Below are 13,581 nucleotides of genomic sequence, written 5' to 3'. Positions count from 1 at the left end.
GCTAATGTCGCAAATTCTACAAGGTACAAGGCGGTCAAAATCTCAAATCATGGTGCACATGAACACGAGAGAACTCAAACATAGGAAACCATAACAACACTATAGGATTGAAGGCGCTACTACATCGTACCGTATTAATCGTTATAAACAGTTGCGAAATAAGATTTTTTGTAACTTACATGAGAGCTACTATATGTAATGGATGTTAATATTCACAAATCAATTGTTTGAAACCTTTAAACGAGGTAGCTCTATTTAATTCAAAATTTTGTCTGATGCTTCAAACAATGATCATAAGATAGTCGATTTAATTGAGTTCCTAATGGATATTTTCATACACAAAGCACACGGTAGCGAAATTCTCTCCCTGTCGAGGGCAAGTCCTTACTTCGGGTGCGAAAATGATTGTCCTTAAACAATGCTGAAAATTTCTCCATTGTTTCTCAGTTCATCAGTTCATAGCAACTTAAAAATTTTCGCATGGGTGATGATATATATCTTGTAATATTTTCTTTCCATGGAATTGCTTGTTGTACTCTTGTTGTTGTTGTTGTTGTTGTTGGGTAAGTATTTTTAACTTTACTTTATTATGGGGGCCGAAGGGGTTGTATGTGGTCCTGTGGGTTCACTTCTTGCTGGTGGAAGTGTCCTAATAGATCACAGGAGATGCCATTTATTCCTACCAAGTCGGATATATGCATGTCCACGCCGTGGCCCCTGGGCAACGGGTACACTGCGTGTGCACGGCTAAGTCATGTAAGGGCGAAAAAGCGAGTTCCCGACGCTTTAAAATGGGGACCCACCAGCTAAGGGAGACGACCCCGGAAGAAAACATCGGCCCTCCAAGATTGCTGGGGGTTGGCGTTGGGCTGACAACCCAATCTGTAAAAACTCCCGTTACGAAATCTGAAGAAGAAATAGCCGGCCCGAAATTTTTACGACGACCTCACAAACGTTTAAAGGACTCGAGAATTTGTTTGTGGAATGTTTTAACTATTTACCAAGCTGGAAACATAAGAAAGTTGCACGATCAGCTTGATGAGTATCGACTAGATATCACTACTATTCAAGAAGTGAGATGGATTGGTGAAGGAGTGATACAGAGGAGAAATCACTTGGTATTCTATAGCTGCCACATGAATGATCACATGTTTGGTACTGGTTTTATTGTCAGTAAGGAGATAAAACATCTTATCATGGATTTTCGGGCAAAATCGCATAGGTTGTGCAGACTTAGAATTAGAGGGACGTTCTTCAATTACAGTCTTATCTATGCACATGCTCCAACTGAAGAGAAGAGCGACGAAGATAAAGATTCATTTTACGATGAGTTGGATGAAATTTATAATGAGTGCCCAAGAGCAGACTGTAAAATAATCTCCGGGTATTTGAATGCGAAGATAGGAAAGGAAGACGAATACAGACCTTGTATTGGAAAATATAGCTTGCATGATATTTCTAATGATAATGGAATCAGGCTTATACATTTTGCATCCTCTAGAAATATGGTAGTGGGAAGTACAACTTTCAATCACAAGGACATACATTAAATGACATGGAAGTTTCCAGATGGAAGTACTTTTAACCAAATTGATCACCTCCTAATAGATGCAAGACACTTCTCTAACTTGATGGATGTTAGAAGTTACAGGGGGGCCAGTATTGACTCTGACCACTACCTTGTGGTAGCAACTATTAGAAGCCGAATATCTAATGCAAGAAAGGTACATGGATCCAATGCAAGAAAGTTCAACAGTGCTCGGCTGAAGGAGCCCGAAACTGCTCTCAGATATGCTAGCTTGCTTAATGAGGCCCTGACTGATTTAACTAATAGTGAGAGTATTGATGAAATCTGGAAGAATCTTAAAGACGCACTATTAAAAACGGCAAATGAAGTTTTAGGAAGGGAAGAGAAAGTCTTGCACAACAATTGGTTTGATGAAGAATGTGCACAAGCAACAACCTTAAAAAATGAAGCATACAAGAGAATGCAACAGAGGAACCACTCCCGAAAAGCAGTGGAAGAGCATAGAACTTCCAGAAGAGAAGTATAGAGATTACACAAGAAGAAAAAGAGACAGTATGAGAGGAAAGAATTAGAAGAAATGGAACGGTTGAAAGGGATGAATGATGTGAGAGCTTTCTATCAGAAGTGAAAAAAAAATCGTAAGAATTTCCAGCCTAGAACAAATTTGTGCAGAGATAAAGATGGTATAATACTGGGCAGTGAGGAAGCAATACTAGAAAGATGGGCCCAATATTTTTATGAACTGTTGAATGAAAGTCCAGGTGATAACCAAGTAACCTTACTTCTTGTACATACAAGAAAATCAGACATAGAAGTACCGATACCTACTATTGAAGAAGTTGAGCTTGGCATTAAGAAGTTAAACAATAACAAAGCCCCGGGAATGGATTTAATACAATCAGAGCTTGTGAAAAATGCTGGAAAAGAATTTGTTAAACACTTTCACAAACTAGTGGCCAAAATATGGGTAGCTGAAACAATCCCTGATGAATGGAACGTAGGTATCATCTGCCCGTTACATAAGAAAGGTGATATCATGATGTGTTCTAACTATAGAGGTATTTGCTTATTATCCATTGCTTATAAAATATTTTCCTATATTCTCTTTAGCAGATTGGTGCCTTACGTGGAAAATGAGTTTGGTGACTCTCAATGCGGATTTCGCCAAGGAAGATCTACTATTGATCAGATCTTCAGAATTCGCCAGATACTTGAAAAATGTAAAGAATTTGGAATTGATACATACCATCTCTTCATTGACTTCAGATTAGCCTATGACAGCATTGATAGAAGTAATCCCTATGTAGCAATGGAATAGTTTGAGATCCCTAAGAAATTGATCACCCTTGTGAAAGCTACCATGGAAAATACTCGGAATAAAATTAAGATCCAGAATATGTTATCAAGTGCTGTAATGACCAAGAACGGAGTTAGGCAAGGAGATTCATTTTCATGCCTTTTATTCAATATAGCTTTGGAGAAAGTTGTTAGAGATGCAAGTATCAACACAAGGGGAACCACCTTATATAAATCAGTTCAAATTTTGGCATATGCAGATGATATTGATTTAATCGCAAAAACACCAAGAGCAATGAAAGAAGCTTTCACTAGCCTCGAAAAAGCAGCATGAAAGATGAATTTACAGATTAATGAAGGAAAAACTAATTACATGCCCGTAACCAAGAAAACCTACCCTAGTGGGTCTACATTCAGAGAAATTGGCTCGTATAAGTTTGATGTTGTGCGTAGCTTTACCTACCTTGGATCAGAAGTTAATTCCAAGAACAATGTTAGTTCTGAACTCCAAAAACGTATACTGTCTGCTAACAAGTGCTATCATGGCCTCAGAAAACATCTGAAATCTTTTTTTTTTTTTTTTTTTTTTTTTTTTTGCTAGTTGCTTTACGTCGCACCGACACAGATAGGTCTTATGGCGACGATGGGACAGGAAGGGGCTGGGAGTGGGAAGGAAGCGGCCGTGGCCTTTATTAAGGTACAGCATTTGCCTGGTGTGAAAATGGGAAACCACGGAAAACCATTTTCAGGGCTGCCGACAGTGGGGTTCCATCTGAAATCTAAGCTGCTGTTCAGGAAAACTAAAGTCCTGATGTATAAAGTTTTAGTAAGGCTAACTGTAAAGTTAACTGTATAAAGATCAGAAGGTTGTAGTGGGCAGAACATGTGCTGCGTGTTAATGACAGAATGACAAAGAAGATATTTAGTGCAGTGCTAGAAGGAATCAGGAAAGTTGGCAGACCAAAGTTAAGGTGGGAAGAAGGGGTGAGAGAGGATGTAAAGATAATTGGAATAAAAAATTGGAGTAGCTCTGCACTTAACAGGAAAGAATGGTGAATCCTTCTTCAGAAGGCCAAGGCCCACAAAGGGCTGTCGCGCCAGTGATGATGATGATGATGATTTACTTTATTATCACACAACTGTAAGTGATGATTGCCACCGGGATATTTCCCAATTGCGATGTATTTTTTAATAATAATAATATCGATGTAGACGCCAAGTAAACTGGACTGTAAACTCCAAGTTACTGATGAAGACTCCTCTATATTGACATATTATAGTATGCTGGACTACAAAATAATAAACATTGCGTTGAATTTAATTTTAGCCAAACACAATGTAAGTCATTATTGAGGAATACAATCTGTCTGACCGAGAACTACTTTCTTGCACTACTTTCCAGCCTCACTAAATTTGCATTATGTTTAGAACTTGAGCTGATAAGTTATCACTTTTTCAACATAAACTTATCGTTTAAATACTTAGATTGCCGCTTTTGACGGCCCGTAATTCCAGACATGATAACAAGTTTTCTGACACGACAAGAGCCTAAAAGCTTATTATCATGTCATATCGGTTAACGGTTAGCAATTCACTTTAAATAAACTGAAGAGAAAGACATTAAGATGAAGGACTGAACTCTTGAAATTAGTGAATCCTAAGTAAAAGTTACTGTACAAGTTAACAACTCAATGTGATCATGAACAAGACGAGGCATACTCAGCACCAAATAATTCAATTTGTTTTGGAAGAGATTATCCCACTCTTGGATAGCAGCTTCAGTCAGCTGCTGAATGTTAGCAGGCAGATTGCTCTCTTCAATCCACGCATTATGCAGTTCAGCACAGTTCATTTCCGAAAATTATACCGCCCACGACATTCGCTGAATGCCAGGCGTCTCTAGGAACTGATTGACCAGTCCAGCTTGAGGCACAAGAATTAGTGCCCTCTAGTGTAAAGCCCTGGACCACAGTGGCAGCAAATCCTGTAACTTCAGGTTGGAGTATATTCTCTCTGTATACTAGACCAGGCATGTTACCCTGGATAGAAATTAGAGGCGTACGTCGACCAAACATGACCCCACCGCTAAACTTGAGAGATCCCTTTGCTCCTGATGGCGCTCCAGGACGAAGGGCTCGTAAGGTTTAAGACGAACTTTTAGCACAGGCCTCCTTGATATCAGTACTCCATCGTACTCTCTGATCGGACAGATTTCACTCCGGTGGCCTCTGAATATCCTGGCGGAACGATGAGGCAGTAGCAGTGGGCCTACGGCGTGCTGAGAGCAACAAATACTGATCCTCCCTGCGAGTTGCTTTGCATGGGAGTCCTGCCCGTTGTCGACCATCAACCGATTATGTCTCCCTGAACTTTGTCCAAACTCTGGAGACATCCCTCTGACTCACTCCAGCACAAGCGGTGAGATCCACTTGTTGCCATTTTTCTTGCAGCGGTGTCACAATACGAATGCAGTCGTTAGCAGAAACGGGTACTGTTGCCACGTTTACCTCAGTCCTATACGTGCTGTCTATAAACCACCGACCTTACAAACGATGTTAAACTGACCGATGCAACAAATGCCACTTATCGGGCACATATCGAATCTGACCTGGGTTTAGCGCCAGTCTCTATCTTAGACATTGGCCTACATTGTATACTGTTATTATATTTCAGGTACCGTGACATAATGCGTGAAATCGCAATTTATGAAACATTTTTGAGCACTGTACTTTTAAGTGGTAAATACCTTAAAATATACCATCTTATAAGCTTAAAATAATCCACGGAGAAATTTCTGCTTGAGAATTACATGCAGGCTATGAACTACGGGTCGGCAGAGTGCGATACCATGTGGCATTTCTAAGAACCGTGGACACTAGGAACCACGAGAGTAGAGGTGCCCTGAATAACAGAGCTTTAATACTCGTAAATGGGAACGTGACGTGTAATCCCTTAGAGCCGTGAAGCTTAAAAGATTTATAAAGAAAAACACCTTCGAGACTCTAAGCCAGTAATAACCAGCTTGGGTTCACTACTTTGAAATTATGTCGTAGAGCTACCACCCAGCCTACACAAGAAAAGGTAGCGGCCCCGGTCTAGAAAGCCAAGAATAACGGTCGAGGGATTTCAACACGCTGACCACGGGACATCTTGTAATCTACAGGCTTTTTCAGGCTAAACAGCAGTCGCTTTGGAGGGCAAGGTTCATCAGGATGTAACTCCTACATTTATATCAAAACGATCTTTGTATTAATAACGAGGTGTAGAGGCGTGCGGCTGTGAGCTTGCATCCGGGAGATAGTAGGTTCGAATCCCACTATCGGCAGCCCTGAAAATGGTTTTCCGTGGTTTCCCATTTTCACACCAGGCAAATGCTGGGGCTGTATCTTAATTAAGGCCACGGCCGCTTCCTTCCAACTCCTAGGCCTTTCCAATCCCATCGTCGCCATAAGACCTCTCTGTGTCGGTGCGACGTAAAGCCCCTAGCAAAAAATAACGAGGTAATCTGGACAACTTTGAGAATGGTAGTGAGGATTGTTTAATTAAACGTATAAATTATAGAGATCTCTTACTCTCTGGGATATGTATCTAGAATATCGTAGCGTTTCACAACCATTCTACTACAGAGGCTTGGCGAAAAAGTGCATTGTAATGTTGTTTTGATTTTATTCCATAAATTATTCCCGCTTATCTGACGTTTCTTCTCTGAAGGCAACAGACACCATCAATCATCTGTTGCCACACGCTAGAACAGTTGTGCTTTATGGGTCACAGGACGGAGGAAGCCGGCAACTTACAACACGGCCTCATTATTGTGTACTTTTTCTTTCTTTCCTTTTTTTTCGTGTTCTATTTACTAATAACCTAGAGCGATTATTGAATTGGTACTTTAAACGTTGGTCACCGCCTGTGCTCACTCATTACTACCATACGTAGCAAGCAACACATTCAACAAAACAGAATATCTTGTTCTAAAACCTGGGCCGAGCAGAGTAGAGCTCTGTATGGCGGGTTCGACCCCGGCTGGGTCCGGTGGTATTTGAAGGTGTTCATATACATCCGTTTCGTGTCAGTAGATTTATCTGTAAGTAAAAGAACTCCTGCGGGACGAAATTCTGGCACCCCAACATCTATGAAAACTGTAAAAGTAGTTAGTGGGATATAAAACTATTATTATTATTATTATTATTATTATTATTATTATTATTATTATTATTATTATTATTATTATTACTATTATTATTATTATTTTATATTATTATTATTTTGCAATTATTTTTACGTCGCACCGACAGAGATAGGTCTTAAGGTGACAATGGGTAGGAAAGAGCTAGGAGTGGTAACAAAGTGGCACTGGCCTTAATTAAGAAACAGCCGGACTGAGTAGCTAAGACGATTGAGGACTTGGCCTTCAGACCCCAACTTGGCAGGTTCAATCCTGGCTCAGACCGGTGGTATTTGAAGGTGCTCAAATACGTCAGCCTCGTGTCGGCAGATTTACTGGCACGTAAAAGAACTCCTGCGGGACTAAATTCCGGCACCTCGGCGTCTCCGAAAACCGTAAAAGGTAGTTAGTGGGACGTAAAACAAATAACATTATTATTATTATTATTATTATTATTATTAATTAAGAAACAGCCTTTGTTTGGTGTGAAAATGGAGTATTATTATTATTATTATTATTATTAATATTATTATTATTATTAAGAAACAGCCTTTGTTTGGTGTGAAAATGGATTATTATTATTATTATTATTATTATTATTATTATTATTATTATTATTATTATTATTATTATTAAGGAAATCTCGCGGCGCGCAGAGGAGTAACAAGCGTGAAGGGTGAATGGGTGGACTAAAGTAGGGCCCACGAGAGTTGAAGTCTGACGTTTAGCGCCACCGGCGAGAAAAAGTTGACTAACGCTGCTCGAAAATGGCCTGTTGCTATGGCAACGATAACAGAGTTGCAACATTTTAGGACGCTATCACCACGTGGGTTGGCTTGCTCTCAGTCACTTTTGTCATTCATATTCTGACTGATTTCTTTTCTCGATGAAGTATCGTCTTCCTATTGTGTTTATTATACCGTAGATTATTTTTGAATTGTACAGCTACCGTTAACAATCGGAGTTAAATAATAAAAAACTATCAGTGTGGGTAGTGCTGTTCTATTCTGTGATTAACATGTGCATTTGTTGAGGTTATTGTCAGAAACTGTTGATTTTGTTAGTGATTATGAAATCCTTTATATATATCGATAATGTCGTGTTCTGTCTTAAATGCTGGAATTATTAACACGAGCTTAGGAACCGGTTAAGGTAAATGAATTGTATTAGGCCTAGGCCTACATGTTTTATTAAACACTCAGCCTGTCTGAAAGGGTGGTAGGCTGCAAATGGAGGTAACTATGACAACGCAGCGTACTTCGTAGTTACAGCTTTCGCCGCTCACCTGTCAGACTTCAACTCTCGTGGGCCCTACTATAGAGCAAAACTTAACACAATAAAATTTGAAAAATTATTTCTTTCCTTTTTATTCTAATCTAAAATTCATAAATAGAAAATATGAATAAATAACAACCATGTGACGAGCTCGTCAGCTCCTACAATCACAAGGACTTAAAGTCCGAAAATCAGATACAAAATTTACAATAGTAAACGGTTTTGTTAATTTACATAATATGTTATATTTTATATTATAAAAGAGCGTTATTGCTCTTGATAGGTACAAGATTTACAAGAGCACGATTTGCTCCTATCCTTTACACTACAGGGGAGTCTGTGCTCCAACTATATCGTAGTCTAGCCTCGCAGAGGCATCAGTTTGTAACTGCGCACATACAAACTATCGGCTGTCCTTAATTACAGTATTTACACAAGGTAGTGCGAGGTGGGCTTATCTATTGCTCAACAGTTTATAACTTTCTGTTCCTCAGAAGAACTAACACCAGAAACAATTACCAAATAAACAGGGGCATGGTTGCCCTTACTAAATGCTCTTAATGTAGAAAGAAAATGTTGGTTATAACCGGCCATAAACCAAATACAAAGAGGAGAAACATTTGCACTCCTCCTAGAAATATTAAAACCCTAAGTGGGCTTATGGTCCAATGATACAGAGGCCAAACCTATTCCACACCGGGATGACTAAATGTGAAACATTAAATACCAAATAAGTGTCAGGAATGAAATGGCGTATGGCTTTTAGTGCCAGGAGTGTCCGAGGACAAGTTCGGCTCGCCAGGTGCAGGTCTTTTGAATTGACTCCCGTAGGCTACCTGCGCGTCGTGATGAGGATGAAATGATGATGAAGATGACACATACACCCAGCCACGTGCTAGCGGAATTAACCAACTACGGTTAAAATTCCCGACCCTGCCCGGAATCGAACCCGGAACCCCTGTGACCAAAGGCCAGTACGCTAACCACTTAGCCATGGAGCCGGACAAGTGTTAAGAATTTTAAAGGTTTAGAAACTTTAGTCACGCCATACTAAGTTGAATGGGAATCAACAGAGGGTCGTCACTCTTTGTTCCCTTACATTTCATATTTTTCAGTAGGGAATAGAATAGAGTCCTCAGACTTGTCGGAAATTCTACATTTACACCACCAACGTTAGAAATTTACATGAAATAAAAAGATTGAAACCTTTCCCTCAAGCTACCCGCAGGAGATCTCACATGTTTATGAAAATTCTGCCATTACCTTGAGTTACTGGGCCTTCCGAACGCCGCCCGCGGCCCCTGCCTCCCTTAGGACATGCCACACTCAATTAACTGGGACAATGAAGACAATACGGCCCTAAAGTGCCCAGCTTTTACAGTATGTTTGAGGAGAAGCTTCCAGAAATCTTTACTGATAGTCTGGATTCATGTACACACCCCCATTTTAATTGTCTAGATAAAATATTTATAAATTTCTCATAGGTTGATTATTACTAAATAAGGAACCAGCACAAGTGTAGACAACTTCGATGTATAGAATAACAATTCTTTTTTGCTAGTGGCTTTACGTCGCACCGACACAGATAGGTCTTATGGCGGCGATGGGAGAGGAAAGGTGTAGGAGTTGGAAGGAAGCGGCCGTGGCCTTAATTAAGGTACAGCTCCAGCATTTGCCTAGTGTGAAAATGGGAAACGACAGAATACCATCTTCAGGGCTGTCGACAGTGGGATTCGAATCCATTATCTCCCGGATGCGAGCTTACAGCTGCGCGCCTCTATCCACACGGCCAACTCTCCCGGTGAATAACAATTCTAAGAAGCAGCACAAGATGGAGCAATTAAACCTATGGTAGAGACATATAACAGTTGAAAACCAAAATATCTATATATATAAAATAACATGTCCTGACTGACTGACTGACTGACTGACTGACTGACTGACTGACTGACTGACTGACTGACTGACTGACTGACTGACTGACTGACTCATCATCCCCGAGCCAAAACTACTGGACATAAAGAAATGAAATTTTAAAGATACGTTTATCTTACACTGTAGGTGCTCAATGAGGGAGGATTTTTGGATATTCCGTCGCTAATGGGGTGAACAGGGGAGTGAATTTTTAAAATAAGATGAACTTATAATAGATCCCAGGGAATCACTGGAGAGGTGAAGAGAATATTTTGAACATCTTCTCAATGTAAAAGGAAATCATCCTGGTGGTGTTGCGAACAGCCAAGCTCATGGGGAGGTGGAAAATGATGTTGGTGAAATTACGCTTGAGGAAGTGTAAAGGATGGTAAATAAACTCCATTGTCATAAAGCAGCAGGGATAGATGAAATTAGACATGAAATGGTGAAGTATACTGGGAAGGCAGGGATGAAATGGCTTCATTGAGTAGTAAGATTAGCATGGAGTGTTGGTGAGGTACCTTCAGATTGGACAAAAGCAGTAATTGCACCTATCTATAAGCAAGGGAACAGGAAGGATTGCAACAACTATCGAGGTATCGCATTGATTACTATACCAGGCAAAGTATTCACTGGCATCTTGGAAGGGAGGGTGCGATCAATCGTTGAGAGGAAGTTGGATGAAAACCAGTGTGTTTTCAGACCACAGAGGGGCTGTCAGGATCAGATTTTCAGTATGCGCCAGGTAATTGAAAAATGCTACGAGAGGAATAGGCAGTTGTGTTTATGTTTCGTAGATCTAGAGAAAGCATATGACAGGGTACCGAGGGAAAAGATGTTTGCTATACTGGGGGACTATGGAATTAAAGGTAGATTATTAAAATCAATCAAAGGCATTTATGTTGACAATTGGGCTGCAGTGAGAATTGATGGTAGGATTAGTTCTTGGTTCAGGGTACTTACTGGGGTTATACAAGGCTGTAATCGTTCACCTTTGCTGTTCGTAGTTTACATGGATCATCTGCTGAAAGGTTCAAAATGGCAGGGAGGGATTCAGTTAGGTGGAAATATAGTAAGCAGTCTGGCCTATGCTGACGACTTAGTCTTAATGGCAGATTGTGCCGAAAGCCTGCAGTCTAATATCTTGGAACTTGAAATGAGATGCAATGAGTATGGTATGAAAATTAGCGTCTCGAAGACTAAATTGATGTCATAGGTAAGATATTCAACAGAATTGAATGTCAGATTGGTGATACGAAGCTAAAACAGATCGATAATTTGAAGTATTTAGGTTGTGTGTTCTCCCAGGATGGTAATATAGTAAGTGAGATTGAATCAAGGTGTCGTAAAGCTAATGCAGTGAGCTCGCATTTGCGATCAACAGTATTCTGTAAGAAGGAAGTCAGCTCCCAGACGAAACTATCTTTACATCGGTCTGTTTTCAGACCAACTTTGATTTACGGGAGCGAAAGCTGGGTGGACTCAGGACATCTTATTCATAAGTTAGAAGTAACAGACATGAAAGTAGCAAGAATGATTGCTGGTTCAAATAGGTGGGAACAATGGCAGGAGGGTACTCGGAATGAGGAGATAAAGGCTAATTTAGGAATGAACTCGATGGATGAAGCTGTACGCATAAACCGGCTTCGGTGGTGGGGTCATGTGAAACGAATGGAGGAGAATAGGTTACCTAGGAGAATGATGGACTCTTTTATGGAGGGTAAGAGAAGTAGATGTAGACCAAGACGACGATGGTTAGACTCAGTTTCTAATGATTTAAAGATAAGAGGTATAGAACTAAATGAGCCCACAACACTAGTTGGAAATCGAGGATTGTGGCGACGTTTAGTAAATTCACAGAGGCTTGCAGACTGAACGCTGAAAGGCATAACAGTCTATAATGATAATGTATGTATGTATGTATGTATGTATGTATGTATGTATGTATGTATGTATGTATGTATGTATGTATGTATGTATGTATGTATTGCACCCGCCCCCACCCTAAAAGGCACCGGCATTGAATCTACAGGGTCGCACTTGGGTCAAGAAAAATTATAAATAAATAGGCGCTGAACTAAAGTAAGCTTAAAGGCGTACAGGGGAGGAGAAGTGGGTCATACTTAACTAAAATGAGAACACATTCGAATTAAAAATTTAACTCACAAACCGGTTCATTCAACCTTAATGATGATGGGAAATGGCGCATTAAGATACACTGATGAACTACATCAATATTCATAATTGTTGTGAATTATCATGTGGACGTCTGTCCGTTATGCTTGATAGAAATGAGTACGCTTATCGCGAAGCGATGTATCGTGACATGAAGCGAATGGGAAATTTTAACAGGCTATATTATATCACTAACACATAAACTAACATGCACCGACAACATGTCTGAGCAATCCCTACTCTAATGAAGACCTAGATTTCCCAATGAAATGACGTAAAAGAAAAATGCACTCATATGAAACAACACCTGGGATCGAACCGACCCTCGCTGGTATAGACATTGCCAGGCTGATGGACAGAACCACCGCTGACCTTATTTACAATCAAACATGACACAAAGGACACATAAAAATCATACATGATATGCAGCAAAATACGCGAGGCACTTTAATCTTCCTTCTGACGCTGTAGGCTTCCAGTGCCTACGTTGAGCATCGAACTGACAACCCCTTGTGATGAAGACAGGGTCCTGTAATCCTTATCTATATTATACTCAAACAATTAACAATTATTCACTAGCAAACATTTTCATTGTCGGCCGGGCCACTTGTTAATAAATACACTACTCTGGCGTGTTGAATAAATCACATATTTAGCCGTCCAGAAAGGCCTAATTCTCTTTACTTTAAAAGCCCCTTTCTTTTTCACAAAGCTGGGACACATACAAAAACACGACTGGTGGCAGGGTCAGACGATCTCCTCCCCTTTCTACATGCGGTCAACAGCCCCACCATTAACAGGCGTAACATTTCCTTTCATAAGGACACAAGACCGCTTCACTCGGAAGTACGTCTACAATAAACTGAGGTCTCATAACTCGCGCAAATCACCTTGAATTCAACACATATTTTCCCAACAGTATCACGTCACTTTCACAACGCGACTCCGGTATTACAATGCTAATATTTGCGCGATAATTATTATTATTATTATTATTATTATTATTATTATTATTATTATTATTATTATTATTATTATTATTATTATTATTATTATTATTACTGCCATTCTACATGACTTACCAGCTGCTTTGATCATACCTGGTCATCGTGCGGAATCTATTTAGCAATTACAATATAATTACGTACTCGCACAGCAATTAACATCTAACTACTAACTTCTAGTTAATCGATGGTTAGCACCTGGTTACTTTATCGTCACACGGCAA

This window comes from Anabrus simplex, chromosome 2, assembly GCF_040414725.1.
Source record: "Anabrus simplex isolate iqAnaSimp1 chromosome 2, ASM4041472v1, whole genome shotgun sequence".
Lineage (NCBI taxonomy): Eukaryota > Metazoa > Arthropoda > Insecta > Orthoptera > Tettigoniidae > Anabrus > Anabrus simplex.
The sequence above is the reverse complement of the archived record's forward strand: the minus strand, read 5'-3'. Positions refer to the sequence as shown.